Here is a 228-nt window from a genome sequence, read left to right as displayed (position 1 = left end):
TTTTCATCAGAAAGAATAAGGTCCTACTGAAATAGGAAAAAAAAAAAAGTTTTAAGAGCTTATCGGCAATAAAATTGTCTTTATATTGTAGATTTCTTGCTAGCCCGTTTTTTTGGCACTCTTTAACAATTAACCCAGTATTTCCCCATCAATACAAATATTAAGACCACCTCTAAAAAGGCTTTGTATGGTAAAGGTAAATTACCTAAGCCCCAAACTTTTGTACAA

The sequence above is a fragment of the Cariama cristata genome, unplaced genomic scaffold (assembly GCF_000690535.1).
Source record: "Cariama cristata isolate BGI_N322 unplaced genomic scaffold, ASM69053v1 scaffold6258, whole genome shotgun sequence".
In the NCBI taxonomy this organism is placed as follows: Eukaryota; Metazoa; Chordata; class Aves; order Cariamiformes; family Cariamidae; genus Cariama; species Cariama cristata.
The sequence above is the reverse complement of the archived record's forward strand: the minus strand, read 5'-3'. Positions refer to the sequence as shown.